We start from the raw sequence: 19,935 nt of genomic DNA on the forward strand, positions 1-19,935 counted from the left end.
AATCGGACTAAACGAGACAAAAGGAGGGATTCGCGCCGATCAAATGACCAGTGTTCCCACCGAGCTAATGAACATCTTCAAGTGGATGGCAGGCGCACAAGGTGCACGGACAAGAAATATACGGAGTTGTCAGAGCCGATTGGCATGGTTATGTCTAAAGTTCAACACCTTCTGTTCTTCAAATGGCCATCCAAAATGGTAGGACCTCCCGACACAAGGAGACGGGATAGGCGGTGTGAATATCACAAGGACCACGGTCATGATATTGAGAGCTGTTATGCATTGAAGGATCACCTTGAGGAATTGGTACAAGACGGCCGGCTTAATTAATATGTCCGCAAGGACAACTCAACTAAAACAGTGGCTTTACGGTAGGATTCACCTCCACTTGGCATAATCCATATGATATACAGCTTGCTGACGGCATCTGCAGTACATACAATTCAGTTGTATCCCAATACCTAAAAGCACATCACACCGGTGAAATGGCCCCATGAAGTTGCGAGTATTACTTTTGATGATTCTGACTTGGTCGGCATGACGTTCCCCCACATTGACCCCTTAGTCATCGAACTGCGCGTAAACTGATTCACCATTAAGCGTGTTCTCATTGATCAGGGGAGTACTTCAGAAGTTATGTACTACAAGACCTTCATGAAACTTAGGCTCATTGAGCCAAACCTATCTCCAGCTCCTTATCCACTATTCGGCTTTAATGCCAATCCGAAATATCTATTGGCAAAATCACATTACCAGTTCGAACAGGCTCCTGATCAGTGAATGTGAAATTTTTGGTTGTCAAGCTTCCTTCGCCGTATAATCTGATCATGGGATGAACTTGGCTGCATACCATGCAGGCCGTGCCAAGCACCTATCATCAACTACTCTACTTCCCGACTGAACACGACATTGAACAAATCGTGGCTCCCAGAAATCGGCCCAAACATGTTATCTTCTTGCTGAAAAGACACCACGTGAGCTGGAAGTGAATTCTATTGAGGTGCCGGATGGAGAGAGGCTCGATGATGTTGGGCGGCTTCCAAACGAAAAGGCAACCAAAGCCCTAGATCGAGTTGAAGTTGACAGGAATCCTGGCAGGTTCTTCATGGTCGGTGCCTCCTTGAAAAAAGCTGACAGGCAACAGTTAGTTTCCTTCTTACTCGGCAACCTTGACGTATTTACGTGGATACCATATGAGATGCCAGGGGTGGATCCATCTGTTTCTCAGCACCGTTTAAATGTTGACCCCAAATGCAAGCTAATTATTCAGAAAAGTCGGAGGTCAACTGCAGAACACACTGCTGCTATTGTTGAGGAAGTTGACTGGTTGCTTGATGCCGGGGCAATCCTGGAAGTGACCTACCTTACATGGCTCTCGAATATTGTGGTTGTTAAGAAGAAAAATGGGACTTGGCGTGTTTGTGTGGACTTCACTGACTTAAACAAAGCTTGTCCAAAGGATTGCTTCCCCCTTCCTAGAATAGACCAGCTCGTAGATGCCACCGCACACCGTCAACGTATGAGCTTCCTAGATGCCTATAGAGGCTACCATCAAATTGCCATGCATCCGGAGGACCAAGACAAAACCGCATTCCTCACCCCAAGAGGAACCTTGTTATAAGGTTATGCCTTTTGGGCTGAAGAATACGGCAGCAACTTACCAAAGACTAGTCACTGCCATGTTCAAGGAGTAACTCGGCCGTACTATGGAAGTGTACAATGACAATTTGGTGGTCAAGTCCAAAGAAGAGCAAACTAGTCTAGTCGATTTGGAAGAGACATTCGGCATTCTACGCAAGTACAAAATGAAGCTGAATGCTTCCAAATGTGCATTTGGGATCGGATTCGGCAAATTTCTTGGCTACATTGTCAACCACCGCGGAATCGATGCCAACCCGAGATAAATCACAGCAATCCTGGAACTCAGCTTTCCTTGGTCTGTTGAGGAGGTTCAAAAGTTGATGGGAATGGCCGCTGCACTCAACAGGTTCATCAGTCGTTCCACAGATCGCTGTCGACAATTCTTTCATACTCTACGACAGCGTAAAGCCTTTGAATGAACTTCTGAGTGCGAAGCCGCTTTGAACGGTTTGAAGAGTTACCTCCGATCAGTTCTACTCTTGACAACACCTTCGGTATGTGATCCGCTCATTTTATATCTGGCAGTTTCTGACCGGGCTATTAGCGCCGTACTATTAAAGGAAGAACTTTGGGAGCAGCGACTAGTTTATTATGTGAGCAAACCAATGGTTGATGCCAAAACACGTTATCTTCCGTTGAAAAACTAGTCCTTGCTCTCATCATGGCAGCAAGAAAACTGATGCATTACTTTCAGCGGCATACCATTGGGGTACCAACAAACTACCCCCTCCGGATAGTACTTCGCAGTGCAGAATCATCAGTGCACGTCTCAAAGTGGGCTCTCGAACTCGACTAGTACGATATTCAATTTCTGTCTAGGACCTCAATTAAGGGGCAAGTGCTTACTGACTTTGTGGCCGAATTCACTGGAGGCCTTGCTGATTTTAAGTCTGATGAGATTCAACCTAAGCCGAATTAAAGAATTTAGGTTGGGGACATTTGGTGGATATGTTATGACAGATCGTCAAACCAACGTAGCTGTGGGGTAGGTGTAGTGATCATGGCTCCAGATGGGGCAATAATTGAGCAGGCTGTCAAACTGGGCTTCGATGCATCAAATAATGAGGCCGAATACGAAGCATTGTTAACCGGCCTACGGATTGCACATCTCCTTAGTGCTCGGCGTTTGCTTATCTTCTGCGATTTAAAACTAGTCATCAACCAATTGAAAGGGGAATACGCAGCCAAAAATGACTGTATGGTAGCTTACATGAAAACAGCGAATTCTTTGCTGGCAAAATTCGACCATCATGAACTAAATCAAATAACTCGGGATCAGAACATACATGCAGATGCCTTGGCCTGCCTAGCCTCCTCCATCAACTCAAAAATCAAACGGACAATTGTAGTAGGATTCATCCCTAAGCTGAGCATTGCCCTCTTAGAGTTAATTCAAATTAATGTCATAGAATCAGCTCCAAGTTGGATGGACCCTATCACTGCATTCCTATCTTCTGAACAGCTCCCGGTGGAAAAGAAAGAAGCACACAAACTACGAAACAAAGCTCTGCGATATTACTTGGATCCACAAGGAAAGCTCTACAAAAAATCCCTTTCTGGTCCATATCTAGAATGCGTTCATCCGGATAAAGTCGAAGAACTCCTGACTGAAATCTATGAAGGTAGTTGTGGTGCCCATTCCGGCGGGCGCTCTTTGGCTTATCGAGCCGTGACACAAGGGTATTATTGGCCGACAATGAGAGCTGATGCCGAGTGCTACGTCAAGAAATGTGAACAGTGCCAGAAGTTTTCCCCTTTAACCCATTTTCCTATTGAAGAGTTAAGCTCTATCACCAGTCCTTGGCCGTTCGCCCAATGGGGACTTGACATCATCGGACCATTACCTCATGCCCCAGGCAACTAGCGATTTTTGATTGTCGCGACAGATTACTTCACAAAATCGGTCGAAGCGGAGGCACTAACGCACATTTATGATACTGATGTTAAGCGTTTTGTATAGAGAAATATCATAACACGATTCGGCATTCCAAGAATACTTATTTCAGACAACGACACCCAGTTTGATTATGGCGTCTACCAAGAATTGTGCAACATGTATGGTATTCGGCCTTATTTCTCCACGCTGGCTTATCCACAGAGCAATGGTCAAGTTGAAGCCTCCAACAAAGCCATCTTGGACGGCATCAAGAAGAGGCTGGAGAAAGCTAAGGGCAGATGGGTCGAAGAGTTGCCAAGTGTGTTGTGGGCTCATCGCACTATGCTGAGGCGTTCCACTGGGGAAACGCTATTTGCTTTATGCTTTGGAACCCAGGCAATCATCCCCCTGGAGATCGGCCTCTCAGCCTTGAAATTGAAAGTTTTGGATATGGGCCGAAATGACATGATGTTGGCCTTAGATTTGACTCTGATTGAGGAACGACGAGATCGTGCCCTTGCGTCCATGGCACGGTACCAACAATAACATACTAAGTCGTATAATCAACATGTTCAGCTACGTCACTATTCACTAGGAGAATTGGTCCTCAAGAAAGTACTTCCGGCTGCCAGGAATCCGGCTGATGAAAAACTGGGTCCTAACTGGGATGGCCCCTATCAAATTGATTCAATCGCGAGAACTGGGCATATCGGCTCAAAGACATGTCTGGGAGAAGTCTGCCACGTCCATGGAATTCCACGCATCTGCGTAAATTTTATCATTAACGCAACATGTGGGGCATGATGACTCGTTTTGAGTGTTCGTCGTGTACAGCTTTCACTTTTATAATGAAAAGACTTCTTTATCTCACTATATGGAATTTTAGTTCAAAGTTAAAAGCCTCTGAATTCGGAGCCCCATCCATGAATGACATGTTTGGGCCGAATAAGCCTTCGAATTCGGAGCGCCCTTCGTGCATGCCACGATTGGCGAAGTTATAAGCCTCCGAATTCGGAGCCCCATCCGTGAAGGACATGTTTGGGCCGAATAAGCCTTCGGATTCGGAGCGCCCTTCATGCATGGCACGATTGGCCAAGTTAAAAGCCTCCGAATTCAGAGCCCCATCCGTGAATGACACGTTTGGGCCGAACAAGCCTCCGAACTCTGAGCGCCCTTCGTGCATGCCATGATTGATCAAGTTAAAAGCCTCCAAATTCGAAGCCCCATCTGTGAATGACACGTTTGGGCCGAATAAGCCTCCGAATTCGGAGCACCCTTCATGCATGCCACAATTGGCCAAGTTATAAGCCTCCGAATTCGGAGCCCCATCCGTGAAGGACACGTTTGGGCCGAATAAGCCTCTGAATTCGGAGCGCTCTTCATGCATGCCACGATTGGCGAAGTTAAAAGCCTCCGAATTCGGAGCCCCATCCATGAACGACACGTTTGGGCCGAATAAGCCTCTAAATTCGGAGCATAGTTTGTGCATGCCACGATTGGTCGAGTTAAAAGCCTCCGAATTCGGAGCCCCATCCGTGAATGACACGTTTGGGCCGAATAAGCCTCCTTATTCGGAGCGCCCTTCGTGCATGCCACGATTGGCCAAGTTAAAAGCCTCCAAATTCGAAACCCTATCCGTGAACGACATGTTTGGGCCGAATAATCCTCCGAATTCGGAGCGCCCTTCGTGCATGCCATGATTGGCCAAGTTAAAAGCCTCCGAATTTGGAGCCCCATCTGTGAATGACACATTTGGGCCGAATAAGCCTCCGAATTCGGAGCGCCCTTCGTGGATGCCACGATTGGCAAAGTTAAAAGCCTCCAAATTCAAAGCCCCATCTCGGAATGACATGTTTGGGCCGAATAAGCCTCTGGATTCAGAGCACCCTTCATGCATGCCACGATTGTCCAAGTTAAAAGCCTCCGAATTCGGAGCCATATCCGTGAATGACACATTTGGGCCGAATAAGTATTCGGATTCGGAGCGCCTTTCGTGAAATTCACGATTGGCTAAGTTTGAGCCTCCAAATCTGGAGCCCCATCCGTGCAGGACCAAGTAAGCATCTGGCCTCAACATGCTTTTCATGAATATTCTAATTAAACAGGCATCAACTCAGTTGAAGGATAGAAGATGATTCTTAACATGTTCAAACATAAATTAAAACAACATGCAATATAAGCTGAAATGACACGCAAACATGGAAGATAATATGTTTTATTGAATTAATCGACAATACATAATTCGCTCCCAATTTATGTCAGAACGATACAATATGTTTAATTTTATTCAGCGTGCCCCTCGTCATCGCTCTTCTCAACTTTGAAGGTCGCAAAAGGAAAATGATGAATCTGGTATAATGGCGACGCCGAATCAACGCCTGCTACCCGGAGAGACTCTGTGGCCTGGAGAGCCTTGATCCACCTATGTTTAAATCCATGGTGCTTACATCAGTAGACCTCCTCGGGGAGCTTTTCCTTCGTCTTGTCTATCCCAACTTTTCGGCCCGCATGGAAACCTTGTTCATAAGCTCGGGTCTTTACAGCTTCTATTGCAAACATGCTTGCCGTGTCCCATTCGGCAATCACGTGACTTATAAGACGCTGGGTCACCCTTTCCTCTACAATCGGGTTAGCTACGCCGGCCGACTGAGTTTCGGCGGTTTTGACTTTTCTTTACTCCTGCTTGGCTTTCTCCACGCGGGCCTTTAAACTATGAATGCATTCATCTTTCTTTTCGATCTCCCGTCACGCGGCATAAAGGCGCATGCCGATCTCATAAGCGGTATATAGTCCTTTCACCACTCCGTGAACGCCCTCTCGAAATACTTCAAAATCTTGTCGACCAATCATTAACTGTTGGACTCCAGTGGAAAAATCTGTCGTACAAATTCAACTTCCTTGTTTGGATCTCGGATGATTGAATCTGCTTCCGTCATCGGTTTGTTCCTGATAAAAACTGAAAAACTCAACGGGCGCAGTGGCCTACTAGCCTCGCTTCGTAAATGGGGGAGTTCTCCCGTTGTCGCTTCTCCCTTCTAGGCAACCTGCTTCGACGACGTGGAAAGTGACACCTCTCCCGCTCCCCAGACGCCCTAGTTCCCGTTCGTGAAGGTTCCCCACCTCGATTCATCGCTGAATCCAGCTCAGCCAGTGTCCTATCCTCTCCTCTACTATTGAAGAATAGTCTACCTGACATTCACACTTGGCTAACCTTCTTCGATAGACTGGTTTGAGTTGAGTTTTAGCGTGCTAATGGGACCTATGCACATGAAGCAACTCACTTTTTATTAACCATAGATGCACCGCTCCCAAAGCGATACCTTCAACGCTGCCCAAACCAAATCATAAAAGACTGATAATCGGCGGTAACATTCACTAATCCACTGGGGCAAGGGTAGATTAATTAATCTATTCGGCCTTATGTAAGTCTTTGTGACGAACAGACAGGCTACCCCAGCCAATTCATGAATGGCCGATAATTGTTATCCACCAACTAATCTGCTAGGAAAGGTCAGATTCATCAATTTATTCGGCTTAAATATCAAAGCTCCTAGCCGAATATCCATGGTGCCCCAACAGAGTTTTGAACTGTCATTTTTAGGCGGTCTTGTTCAAACTTACTGGGGCAAGGGCAAATTCATCAATCTATTCGGCTTAAATGTCAGAGCCCCTAGCCAAATACCCATGGTGCCCCAGTAGAGTTTTGAACTGTCGTTTTTAGGTGGTCTTGTTCAAACTTGCTGGGGCAAGGGCAGATTTATCAATCTATTCAGCTTAAATGTCTTAGCTCCTAGCCGAATACCCATAGTGCCCCAGCAGAGTTTGAAATGTCATTTTTAGGCGGTCTTGTTCAAACTTGCAGGGGCAAGGGCAGATTCATCAATCTATTCGGCTTAAATGTCAGAGCTCCTAGCTGAATACCCATGATGTCCTATCAGAGTTTTGAACTGTCATTTTTAGGCGGTCTGGTTCAAACTTGCTGGGCAAGGGCAAATTCATCAATCTATTTGGCTTAAATGTCAGAGCTCATAGCCGAATATCCATGGTGCCCCAGTAGAGTTTTGAACTGTCATTTTTAGGCGGTCTTGTTCAAACTTGAGTTATTCTTGTTCAAACTAATATATTCGGCTAAGTTGCACACTATAGAGTTATTCTTGAGCTGGATTAATTTCGCAGTTCGTTTCATTCATTTCATGATTTTATGTCTTGTTTAGCCGTTTACAAGTACATTCATCGGGCAGAAACGCAAAAGTAATTTTCATTCATAAATTGAGCACAAACAAAAGTCATCTTACAAATGAAAACTACCCTATATCAGCTTCTCAAAAAACTTAATAACTCTAACAAAACCTACGTACACACAATACCAAAAATAGAGTGAAAAAATACTTGACCATAGGTCAGTCTTCAGGGTCAAACACCAGCGGCTCAATGTCTACCTGCTCGTACGAAATCGGATGATCCGATACCACGTTAGTGGCAACCAAGGCTTTGAGCCAGCCGTGTTTGAACCCCCTATTTTCAAACTTCGGCACTTCATCTACATAGTCTGCCAGGGCAGCATCTTTGCCTTTCTAGAATGACTTGGAAATCTCAGACTCGGCGTTTGCCATTGCCCTCTTTGACTCTTCCAAGTCGGCCTCCAGCTTGGTAATTGTTTCATTGGCAGACTTGAGCGCTTCTTCATTGGCATTCGTCCTTCCCTCGGCGGCCACTCTCAGTTCGTCGGCAGTCTTGGCCTTATTTTCTTCAGCATCGGCCCTAGCTTTCTCTACCGCCACTTTCATGGCCTCTGACTCGGCTCGGAGAGAAGCCTCTACTGCCTTAAGCCTCTCGTTTTCCAACTCGACTGTAAGAAAGTCGATTTGTTTGATAGCGTCGTGTTGGCGATGGCCAATCTCAACTATCCTCCCTGCTGCCTGCAAAACAAGGGATCAATAAGCTAATATAAAAACCTTCCTTTGGGTTAACCTTGCAAAATTATAAAGGGGTACGTAGCAATATCGCCAATTGAGCAGCTAATGCGATGGCCATCAAATCGGCCTCTGCTCTAAAAGCTGCTCTGTCAACCGGCAGAGAAATGAAAGATGCCAAGCTCAAGGCCACGGTTGGAACTCTTATAGCCGATGCATCAGAGGCAACTAGTATGTTCTTTATCCTTGGTTGTATTGTGAACAGCACAACCAAGTCTGATTCGTTTATGCGTGGCCGTTTATCAATTAGTTCTTCCGAATAAACCTCCTCGTGATCGGTCAGGCATTTTTTCCCTATTTGCTCCGTCACTTGACCCTCCTGTTGATCGACAACAGGTTCCATTTCGACCACTTCGGTCTCAACCTGCTCAACCGAAGCAGGTGGAGGAGTTTCTTCCCTAGCGTCGGGTGGAGGGAGTGGAGGTTGGTTTCGCTCAGCTTCGGCTCTCCTACGCGCAGCCATCCTCTCGGTATTTTTTTGTCTGGCCAATTGAGTGAGTGATTCACCAGCCATGTTGTCTGGATAGGAGCCGGGTATGTCCCATAAGTTGGTAAATATATCCTCGAAGGACACGTTCGCTTGGTTCGAAGTGGTGGGAGGATTGAGGCCGACTTCTTCAAAAGCCAGATTTAGTTTCGCGTCAACCTCTTCCTCTAGTCCGTCGGATCCGTCCGAAGATGGCTGATTCAGCTCCTCAGTGAGTCCTTCAGTAACTTGTTCGGCCGTGCGACTCTGAATCTGAATCCTCAAAACCGATTTGCCTAAGATTCTTGAAGCTCGGAAAAACAAGAGCCGTAAGGTGCTGTTCGCCCCTTGGAATCAGAATATGTTCCGACATCAAAAAAGTGGTATAGGTCGGCTCGTATTGCAGCAGAGTGTGGGTCACCCTTGTTTCTGGAGATTCAGACGGCCAACGAACTGGAGTACCGTTCTGATCTCTACAAGTACGGTATCGTCGGCCGAAACTAGAACTTTCTTCAAGTTGTTTCCTGCACAATTAAAATGGTAAATACATGGAATTTGAATAGAAAATATTTAGTAAAAATTCATAGGGGGTTAAACGGCCACCTGGTTCGCCCCTTCGCCTGGGCACGGGATCTTGACGATCTTCGCCCTCGCCAGAGTTGGCAAGCATAGTGACCAAGTGATGGTCGGTGTCCTTGGCCTTGAGGAAGTAGCACCCTTGCCATCCGGAGGACTTGGCCAAGGCATAACAATGTCGAATGGCAGGGACTCCAAGGTTAAGCCTTAGGCACCGATTTAGTTCTACAATATCCATTATTATTCGGAAAAATTTTATGTTTGGCTGAGAAAGGATTAAACCCCAATAACGAAGGACAACTCCTAGAAGTGGATGAATGGGGAAACAGACTCTGCCCTCTGTGATTGACAGGAGAGGAAAGATGATTGTACTCTCATCAGTCCTCTCCGTGTCAATCACGTTCTTTGCCAAAAGTGACAGATGATCGTCAACAGGGATAGAAAAGTGACGACGGAAACCAGAGACTCGCTCCGCAGAAAGAAGGGCTCTCAATCGTTTAGCTATCATAACATGAAAAACTGACACTCTACACAACAAGCAAACAAGGAAAAAAGAGTTGAGATGGAAGAAAGAGAAACTTACAAAAGATGAGGAAGACTATGAAGAGCAAAAAAAAAGTTGCAGAAGGCGAGATGCGAGTGAGTTGAACTGACAGGCAACAAGAAACCTTGAGTATTTAGGAAAAAACATACAGACGAAAAGGCAACGCAGTTTCAAATCGTATTAAATGAATGAAGTGTACGAAGGGGCGGGAAACCGTAATGATGCTCAAAAGTAGTAGGTGTCCTGACACTTGCATTGGAGTAAGGGATACCGTCGTGTTTTCTGACTCTCTAGGTCTAAGGACCAAACATGCCGACTAACTGACGTTAATAGGATGTTTGGAGGGCAATTGTGGGGGCCTAATATATTTTGTTACGTACGGAGGCCGAATAGATTGAAGAGAGGAACCAAGTTGTGAACTATACGGCTCCATCACGGAGGGACAGAGGCCAAGTAACCAAATCAGCCGAATTATCAGTTATAGACCAGGGCGAGTAAGAACAGTTAGCCGAATGAGGGATTATTCATTGGAAGAAAGGTGGGCCCAACCGTGAACATCAAGGACGACTATAAATAAGAAGAGTATCAGCTAACATGAGGTATATGAGAACAAGTAAGTTTAACTTAAGATATAAGCAACCAAGAGAGTATACACTGACTTATTCGTAGGAGTTCTAATTCTGGCACTCTCGACCGGAGTGTTCATTCCTTTTCAAGTGACTAGCAGACGATCTCGAGTGTCCCATTGGATCCAAAGATTATTTCCAAACCACTTCTCCACAGACTACGTATTGTTACTTTAATGTTGGAGGTATTGGTTAGTTATGAAATTATGGTGGATGGTTTGGTTGGCGTTTTGTTAGTTTTTTTTATCTACCTTGTAAACTTTTGAGGATGGAAATTTACTTAAACACTTTGGAGATGTGATCGTTTAAATTTTGTTTCACCCTTAGGATTTGTATGATGGAATATTGATTGGGGTTTTGTCCTAATTCAATATTTAATTGTCCAAAATTTGGGGCGTGACAGTTTGGTATCAGAGCTCTAGGTTATCCTAGAGTTGTGAGAGTTGAGGTGATCCTTGGATTGTGGAAACATGGGTTAGCTGGTTTAATTTGGTGGTTGAATTTATTCTAAGTATTTATGAACGAATTTTGGTGTGTTTAACTTGAAAGTGATGGCTGGAAGGTATGATTTGAGAAGCGTTGAGCCTAATAGCACAGGAAAAGAAACAACTACTAAGGTAGCTGCAACGGCGACTGCTACCAAGGCAACCAATACGGTGCAGGTTAATCTGGGGAAAATGATGGCTCAGTTACTTCAGGTTGTTCAGAACAATAATCAAGGCTAGCTGGGTGATCCATTTGCGAAGAGAAACAAAGATTTTGGTTCCTTAGGAGGTCAAAAATTCTCTGGAGATAAAGAACCCATTACAACTGATGCTTGGGTTAAAAAATATGACATGGTGTTTGCTCATATGCAGCTCATCGAGGTCTAAAAACAGGAGTTGTCGACACATCAGCTTGAGGGAGCAGCCCTATTTTGGTGGAACTCGTGGAAGGAGGTTCTAGATTTAACAACTTTGACTTGGGCAGATTTCAAGACTCATTTTGATCAGAAGTTTGTTCCTGCTGCTATTCAATCTCAACTGAGTGATGAATTTTCGAAGTTGACTCTAGAGGGTAGAATAGTGATCGAGTATGTCACCAAGTTTAATGAGCTATCTCGTCATGCCCCCTACTTGGTCGATACGCAGGAGAAGAAGAATGAGAAGTTTATTAAGGGATTGAATCATTACCTATCTAAGTCCCTTATTCCCTTTGATGCTGAACCGTTTGGTAGAGTTCTTGACTTGGCATTGAAGTATGAGAAAAAGGAGAAGTAGTTTAAAGAAGGAAACGTCAAGATCGGAGAGGCTTCTAGAGGGAGTCACTTCCAGCAGCGGGATGGGAACAGATGCCGACCCTATGATCAAAGGCATAGGGGTTAGCAGTTTTAGAGGCCACAACAATAGGGTAGTCAGGGAAATTTCAGACCTCAGGGTAATTTCCAGCCTCAGGGTAATTTCCAGCCCCAGGGGCACTATTATCAGCGACAAGGTGGTCCGTGCCCACAGGGTTGTCAAGGACAGCAGCAGCAAGTGTTACAGTTGGGTTGTCTTCCTCCCGTACCTCAGTTAGAGGGGCCCCCACCTATTCGACCAGTAGCACCTCAACTGATCAATAGGAAGTTTTTTGGGTGTCAACAGTTCGGGCATGTAATTAAGGATTACCCTCAGAGATAGCAGGCGCGACAGGGTTAGGCAGCTCCAGCCAGGGCATTTGTAGTGATGCCAGGAACTGACAAAGTGCAAGGTACTTTTAATCTCTATCAAGAACCCATTAGAGTACTTTTTGATACTGGTGCCTCTCATTCTTTTATATCTAGACAGTTTGTAGAAAGAAAACATATTGTAACTACCTTTTTGTCTAGACCTATTCATGTTGAGACCCCTTTAGGAGGGACAATTACTCTTTATGAGATATGTAAAGATTTTGAGATTGACCTTGTGGGTAGAGTCTTGTATGCAGACATAATTTGTTTTAGGGTTTGAGGAGTTTGTAATTATTTTGGGTATGGATTGGCTGCGAAAACACTTTGTGACTCTAGATTGTGCTGGAAGGACTATAAATATAGATATTCCCGGTATGCCACGGCATACTCACACTTCTAGCGACGAAGAAAAGTCGGTGATGACGAGTTTTCTATGCTCAGTAGAAATCCCTAGGCAGGATATTAGTGAGGTAGAAGTGGTGCATGAGTTTAAGGATGTATTTCAAGAGATACCTTGACGGGTAGTAGAATTTCGCATTCACTTAATGCCAGGAACTGCACCAATTTCTAAGAGGGCATACAGAATGGCGCCTAAAGAGCTTGTGGAGATGAAAAAGCAGCTGGAAGAGATGCTTCAAAAAGGGTTCATTTGTTCAAGTAACTCCTGTGGGGAGCACTCGCGATCTTTGTCTCCAAGAAAGATGGCACTCTCCGTATGTGCATAGGTTACAAAGAGCTATACAAGGTGACTATCAAGAACAAGTATCCACTACCTAGAATTGATGACTTGTTTGATCAGTTGAAGGGGGCAGCCATGTTATCTCAGTTTGATCTCAGAATGGGTTACCATCAGATAGGTGTGTTAGAGGAAAGTATACTGCTTACTGTTTTTTGGACCCGGTATTGGTTGTACGAATTTCCTATAATGCCTTTTGGTTTGACAAATGCTCCTGCCTATTTCATGGACTTGATAAACAGAATTTTTCAACTGTATCTAGATAAGTTTGTGATTATCTTCATAAATGATATCCTAGTGTATTCTAAGAATGAGGAGGAACACAGAGAACACTTGAAAGTTGTATTGCAGACTTTGAGGGAGCAGTAATTATACGCTAACTTCAGTAAGTGTCACTTTTGGGAGAAAAAAGTTTGATTTTTGGTACATGTTGTATCCAATCAAGGGATAGCGATAGATCCTGACAAAGTTGTTGCGATCAAAGAATGGAAGCAACCCACAAACCCTACAGAGGTGAGAAGTTTTGAAGGACTATTTGGTTATTACAACAGATTTATAGAGAAGTTTTCCACTATTGCAGTACCCATGACCAAGTTGACCTGCAAGAAGGTGAAGTTTTTATGGATAGATGATTGTGAGAAAGCTTTCCAGGAGTTAAAGCGACAGTTGACTACAGCACCGGTGTTAACTATACCAATACAAACAGAAAAGTTAGTAGTGTTTACTGATGCGAGTGGAATTGGTTTGGCATGTGTGTTGATATAGTATTAGAAGGTTATATCTTATGCTTCTCGACAGTTAAAACCTCATGAGAGACGATACCGTACTCATGACTTAGAGATGGCAGTAGTTGTTTTTGCGTTGAAAGTGTGGCGACACTACTTGCTTGGGGAGCGCTTTAAGTAATACACAGATCACAAGAGCCTCAAATATTTTTTTTCTCAAAAAGAGTTGAACATGAGGCAACAGAGGTGGGTTGAATTCATTTGTAGTTATGAACATGGGATTATAGCTTCTTTGATGATTCAAGAATGGAAGTCCTTGGAGTCAATTTCGATGCATGATATTCAGCCAATAGAGAGTGCTGAGAGGGCATACATTGGTAGTTTGACCGTGCAGCCGACGTTACTGGGTAAAGTTCTTCAGATGCAGAATTTAGATGGGTTTCTCGTCAGCAAGCTCAATGACCTTGTAGTGGATTTGATCGATGATTGTCTTACTGATTGGTCTGTGGATTCAGATGGGGGATTGCGATTCAAGGACAGGTTGTGTGTACCTAATATTATTGAATTGAGAAAAGAGATTATGGATGATGCCCATAGGTCCCGATATACCATCCACCCTGGTGGGACTAAGATGTATCATGACCTGAAGAGGACGTTTTGGTGGGAAGGTATAAAGAAAGACATAGGAGAGTATGTTTCTCGACGTTATATGTGCCAACAGGTTAAGGCAGAACAGCAACGATCGTTTGGACTTTTGTAGCCTTTCGAGATCTCTACTTGGAAATGGGAATACATCTCTATGGATTTCATGGATGGATTGTCGCGGTCTAAGCGAGGCAATGAATCTATTTGTGTGATAATGGATCGACTCACCAAGTCTGCTCATTTTATTCTAATCAGTGTTCATCGAACTGCGAATAAACTGTCTAGGTTGTATATTCGGGAGGTGGTGTGATTTCATGGTGCACCAGTTTCTATAGTTTCAGATCGTGATCTATTGTTTGTGGCTAAGTTTTGGGAGAGCTTTTAGCATGCTTTGGGTGCTAGGTTAGACCTGAGCATGACTTATCATCCTCAGACGGATGGGCAAACTGAGCGGAAAAATCAGATCTTAAAGGATATGTTGAGAGCTTGTGTCCTCGATCTTGGTGGTAGTTAGGAAAAACACTTGCCATTGGTGGACTTTGCTTATAATAATAGTTATCACTCCAGTATCGGGATGACACCTTTTGAGGCTTTGTATGGGAGGCCATGTCGATCACTTGTTTGTTGGATGAAGGTAGGAGATGTGTCATTGTTAGGGCCAGAGTTGGTGAGAGAGACCACAGAGAAGGTGAACATTATTCGGGAATGTATTAAGACTCCACAAAGTCATTAGAAGAGTTACGCTGATAGAAAATGTAAGGGGGTTGAGTTGAATGTTGGAGATTTTGTGGTTTTGAAGGTCTCGCCGATGAAGGGTATCATGCGGTTCGGAAAGAAGGGAAAGTTAGCACCTAGATTTGTGGGGCCATATGAGATCACTGAGAGGATTAGTAATGTGGCTTACAAATTAGCCCTACCACCTACTTTAGCAATGATTTACAATGTGTTCCATGCATCTTTATTGCGGAAGTGTGTGCAAGACCCTTAGCAAGTAGCATCACCAGAAGTGTTGGAGATTAGTGATGATCTAACGTATGTGGTACGACCGGTTATTGCAGACACCCCATTTTTGACCGACCTCAAGACTTTGATGCCATCGTTTCTGCACTCGATGATTGCGTATGTTTGTGCTTGTTATGAGTTTTTGGAGCTTTCAGCTGAGCGCCTTGTCTCGGGGCCTTTTAACTCTCTTCTTTTTGGTTTGTTTTTGGACTGGACCTTGGTGCTTTTGCCTGGAGGGAGAGAGAGGCCTGTAGGCCACTTTTTGTAGTTGTAGGCTACTTTTCCCTCTTGTAGGCCACTTGTAGTGGCCGGTAGGCTAGTTTCAGCAGCTTTTGGTTGAGCGTCTTGTCTCGGGGCCTCTTAGCTCCCTTCTTCTTGGTTTGTTTTTGGACCATACCTTGTTACCCCTTCCTTAAAGCGAGAGGAGGGCCTGTTGGCCACTTTTGGAAGTTGTAGGCCACTTTTTCCTCTTGTAGGCCACTTGATGTGGCCGGTAGGCTAGTTGAAGTGCCCTACGGCCATTTTTTTGTTTTTGCAGATATTTTTGGTGCCAGCTGTGCCAGTTGTGGGTCTTTGAATGCATCCTCCATACACGTATGGAGGGATTGGAACATGCTCTAAGCTTGTCAAGCAAGCTTTGGCTTGCTTTGCTTATATAAGGGGAGGTGCTTCCCCCTTATCGAGGGTTCAAAATTTTTGAGAAGCAAAAATATCTCTCTCCAGATTTCTCTCTCTCTCTCTTTCTCTCTCTCTCTCTCTCTCTCTCTCTATATATATATATATATTGTGCTTAGAAGTGTATTTTCTTTGCATTTTTGTACACAACCCTCTTAGCCAAACACCCTACCTTGAAGCTAAGGATTCTTGAGGTTTGTTTAGAGCTTCTTAAAGCTGGTTTTGGCTCAGAAGTTGCTGTTATTGCTGTGCTTCAAGGATGAGTCCCATATCCTCTTTAAAGCTTTACTTTCATTGCTTATTTGGCCATCCTTGCATGCTATTTTAGGCCTTGCTTGCAACTGTAAAAGCCTTTGTTTCTAAGTGCTTAAAATGGTTGTTTGAGGCCTCTTTGGTGTTGAGGGTGTTCTACCCTCTTGTGTGCCTTATTTGCTTAAGCTTGGTGCCATCTTTTAAAGCTTTAGAGGCACCCTTTGTTTGGCCTTTCTACCACTGAAGCTTAGAGGAATTTCAGTGGTAGAAACCATGTTTTAAGGTCTAAAGTAGGAGGGGTTGGCCTCCCCTCCTTGCTTCTTGGTTCTATGTCTTGTTGGCCTCATACTTGAGCATATTTTTCTAGCTTGTGTTGGCTTGTTCTCAACCTATTTTTGGTCTTATTTCAGTATGTTGTAGCTCTGTTTTGGCTTGGTTGAGTCACCTTATGCATGCTTCATACACTTGTAGTGTAATCCTACTCGCTAGCCTAACATGTTTCATGTCTTAGCCTATAATTCTAGCATGCTTTGGCTCCACTCCAGCAGGTTTTTGGCCATTATTTAACATGCTTTAACTCTAATTTTGGTTGGTTGGGTCACGTCTTGCTTGGTTTTTGCACTTGTAGTGCAATCATGCCCATTAGCCTAGTGTACTTGGTGTTTTGGCCTTTCATCCTAGCATGTGTTAGCTATACTCCATGCATGTTTTGGCATTGTTTTGTCGTGCTTTAGGACTATTTTGGGTGGTCTTGGCCTTTTGGGGGCTTGTTTTGTATAGCTATGGTGTAAATGGCTTCACTAGTCTTGAGTTTTGAGCCCCCTAGCATGCCCTATTTGTGATGTTTGTGTGATATGGCATCATTTGGTATGTGATTTCAAAGCGTAAACTTCCGTCATACTCTTATGTTTATCACCCTTTCATTGTGTTTACGAGTTGTGCCTTTATGCCTTGTTAGTGGGCTAATACATGAGCATATCTCTCTTGCCATCTATGCTACAAGTCTAGCATGTTTTTGTTACTATTTTGACCTGCCTTAGGTCTATTTTGAGTGGTTAAGGTCATTTGAGCATTGCTTAGCATAGTTGTAGTGTAAAGCCCTTGACTAGCTTTGTATTTCAAGTCTCTTGGCATGCTTTATTTGAGCTATTTGCATGATATGGCATCATTTGGCATGATATTTTAGAGCATATACTTTCATCATACACTCATATATATCGCTCTTTAAGTGCTTTTAAGAGTTGAGCCTTATGCCTCGTTTATGAGCCAACGCATGAGCATGCATTTCTTGCCTTTCATGCTATCATCTCAGCACATTTTGGCCATTGTTTTGGCATGCATGAGGTCTGTTTAGGGCTGGTTTAGTCCTTTGAGCATTGTGTTGCATGGTTCTAGTGTTATGCTCTTTGCTAGCTTCAATGCTTTTGACTCTGAGCATGTCTTGCATGCATCAGTTTCTTGCTTTGATGTCATTAGCATCCTATTTCAGTGCTGGAATATGTGCCATTGCATGCCATCTTTCATTTGTTTTGTCACTTTTGAAAGAGGTCTTAAGCCCTTTGTTGGTTTGAGCACGAGATTGAGGCGTTCATGCCTAATGGTTTTAGCCTGCTCTTAAGGGCTTCTACTAACCAAAAGCATGAGGCTTCTTTCATGCTCAAGGCACTTGTGGCTTGGTCCGTCTTTCCAATTAGAGGACTTCTCACTTTTCGACTTAACCAATTGAAGGATGGGTTGGTAATCTAAACGAGTAAACAAAATGAATCTAAGTAAAACATGCCAAGATAACATGTTTTTGTGGCATTGCATGTGTTTGGATCGGATGCTAATCCAAACACAAGAAATGAGAGAAGTTTCATACTTGAAGTGATGAAACGTGCCTCATTTCTTAGTCGTCGTCCCCCTTGATTGTGCATGATAGGGTGGAGGTCTCTTGAGTCTTGTGTGTTATTCGTGCATTCATTGACATGTACGAACTTTGCTTCTCGACCATTGTGCATTGCGATGCTCGGTTAGTGGCCCGAGAGTCGAGTATCACACTCCTTTGAGCTTGAGAAATGATAAAGAGGGTGTTCGTACACACATACCCTGCAAATACCTTGCTTTGCCTCTGTTGTACTCTATTTGCAGCAAAATTGGAATGTGCAGGAGCAAGTGGCCGACCGGCCAGGGAGAGTAACCGACCGGCCAGAGGAAGTGGCCGACCGGCCACCTTAAGTGGCCTACAGCTTCCCCTGGTGGCCGACAGTCCACCAGCTTGAATGTGGTTCAAAATGGTTCTGGTTCTGGAGCAAGGCGACGGATTTTCGGGAGGAAGCCGATCGAGCATGCATGCATCTTTAGCCCTCGAGGCCTTTTAACTGTTTTGCTTAGATGGTTAATTCGTTGGTTCTGTACTTAATTAGTTAGCGTGCTTAGCTGATTGATTTGTGTTGTAATAACTAATTAGTTTACTAGAATAGTTAATTAGTTGTGGTTTGTAATAGTTAGCTTAATTAGCTTAGCTAGTTAGCTTTCATTTTATTCGGACCCTCCGTCGAGAGGGCATATACTGTAATATGGGTGCGTGCGTGTGTGCATGTCTTCCAACCCCACTTCTTTCTCCCTTTTACTTATCCGCTTTTGATGGTTAGTTTACGGCATATTTCAATTAGCATACCTTATGCTTTGTATACGTGCATCATTCTTTTGTCTTGCATGCACTGGGCCCGGCGCATCATTCAAACTACATTGTATTTCAATACACTTTCTTGAATACGTGTTTCAAAGCATGTTATCAAGTGTTGCATTCATATGCCATTCTAGATAGCTGCGCCTATTTTAGTTGCATTTTTGCATGTGTTGCATTAGGCATCGTAACATAGCTAGGATCATGCATGATTTCTAACTAGCTTTTGTTTTGGCTCAGAATACACTGTAAGTGTTTATGCTTTAGCATCCTTGTATGAGTGTGAGTGTTGCCATGTCAGCATGCTTGCCGTGAGGCTATTTGCTTAAATGCTAAACTGCATGAATGGTTGTGGGTGAAGGCACGATTACCTGAATTGGAACAACTCGATGATTGTGAGTTTTAAACCCACTTGAAGTGGAAAAATCATGTTTGTCTAAGCCCACTTGAGGGTGGCAAATTCGCGCTTTAGCCTACTTACGAGTAGCACTTCCAAACCACTTTCAAAAACAAATATGAGTTGTCTTGTTCCAATCCACGTGATTGAGTCTATACTTGTGTGTTGTGCACATCACATAGTAAAGGTAGCTAATATTCAAACAAGAACACATATGTTTTCAAAAACAACATATCATGTTAGTAGAGGTCGATCCTTTGATCAGGCGAGCGGGGCGTGCTCATTTCATGACTTTCCCGCCTCATACCCAAGTTCCCGAGCCGAGGCAACTTTGGTGATGACAGACACGTGGCCTTTGGCACGAGTAAGGGTTTCCTAAATTTTTCAAAACAAAATATTTAGATGGCGACTTTGTAATCTGGCAAAGCAGTCCATGTTTGGTGCTT

Source organism: Camellia sinensis, chromosome 4 (assembly GCF_055761805.1).
Source record: "Camellia sinensis isolate YWXY chromosome 4, ASM5576180v1, whole genome shotgun sequence".
Lineage (NCBI taxonomy): Eukaryota > Viridiplantae > Streptophyta > Magnoliopsida > Ericales > Theaceae > Camellia > Camellia sinensis.